Source organism: Cyprinodon variegatus, unplaced genomic scaffold, assembly GCF_000732505.1.
Source record: "Cyprinodon variegatus isolate N-32 unplaced genomic scaffold, C_variegatus-1.0 Scaffold25, whole genome shotgun sequence".
NCBI lineage: Eukaryota > Metazoa > Chordata > Actinopteri > Cyprinodontiformes > Cyprinodontidae > Cyprinodon > Cyprinodon variegatus.
In genome coordinates, this window is record NW_015150478.1 from 2252059 (window position 1) to 2253269 (window position 1211).

At 34.2% G+C, this 1211-nt stretch overlaps 1 protein-coding gene and 1 long non-coding RNA gene across 3 annotated transcripts in view; both read right to left on the bottom strand.

Annotated features, from left to right (window-relative positions):
- The window catches only part of LOC107097654 (cholesterol 24-hydroxylase-like), a 31708-nt gene that overhangs the window by 4466 nt on the left and 26031 nt on the right, over positions 1 to 1211 (bottom strand). The window lies entirely within an intron of this gene.
- LOC107097680 lies at positions 38 to 626 on the bottom strand. The gene is made up of 3 exons (XR_001481841.1): positions 456 to 626; positions 306 to 383; positions 38 to 130 (listed from the first exon to the last, which is right to left on the bottom strand). It is a non-coding gene; the product is annotated as an uncharacterized LOC107097680 (long non-coding RNA).

Here is a 1211-nt window from a genome sequence, read left to right on the forward strand (position 1 = left end):
TGCATTCCCTCTCACACTGTTTCTCTTGCAACTCTTAGACATATTTACCTTTGTTGCTTCTGGACACGTGATGCATATACTGACATAGTGCAGAAGATTTATCCTACAAACATGTCCGTAAGTCTCAGACCTGAAAATAACACGTTTATAATCATTTCAAACTGGGAATAATAAATCTAGAGTATAAGCATATTGGATGTATTGTATATTAAACTATTAGTTAATCAAACATAATGGAGATTTGAAGTGATGCACAAATTCTGTCCTGAGAGCACAAAAAAATGCTGTGTAGATTCAGTTCTTACCATTCTAGGAATTTGTCATGCACTAAGCCATCTTTTTTCATTATCTTCAGAAGTGTTGGTGAATGGCCAAAAAAGAAGCTGTGTGAGAAAGAAAATGGAAAGAATGTTTGCAAAGAACAGCAGCAAACACAACTTGACTGTTTGGCTTACCTGTCCCTTGGTGGCCCTGGTATGTGGTCATATTTCATATGAATGTACTTAATGTACAAGCAGTAACCCAGAAAGGCAATGAAGAGGAGAGAGAACAGGACAAGAAGGGCTTTGCAGAGCAAACCAAAAACTAGGTGGAAAAATGCCATTTTAGTGAACTCAGTCCGGAAGAACTGAAAACTGTAGGTCCCTCCCTCCATACAAAACAAAGTCTGAGCAAAGTTCATGAGGCATGTTATGTGCGTTAGGTGGTGCCAAAGAGAGGAAGTAGTTACAGCTATAACATGTTCTTTTTCTCTCTTTTCTCAGTTTATTGAGAATGTAAAATTATACGGTTGGAACTTTGGAAATTACTTGTTTTTAACAAGCATTTTCTACAGCAAATGCAAATTTTTTAAAGTAAAAGAATCACCTTGTTTTAACAGAATCTGGGCTATTTAAAAAAACAATAGTAAATTAACTTTAAAAAAATCTATTTACACTGAATGATTGTTCAAAAGATGTCACCTAATAATGTTGCTAGTTTAAATTCTAGTTCCTACACTATTTCTAATGAAGTAAGTGCTTACCTGTTTTGATTTTGATGTTTAATAGCTCTCTAAAGTTTTATATGCAAATAACAGAGGAAAATGTCCTCCAGTTATCAATGATGGTAGTCCAAGTATCAGAGAAATATTCATTCTATGTGTTCTATTAATAATTGTAAATACAAAGTATGCTTCTAATGTAAAAACAAGCTTAATGTACCTGATGCAG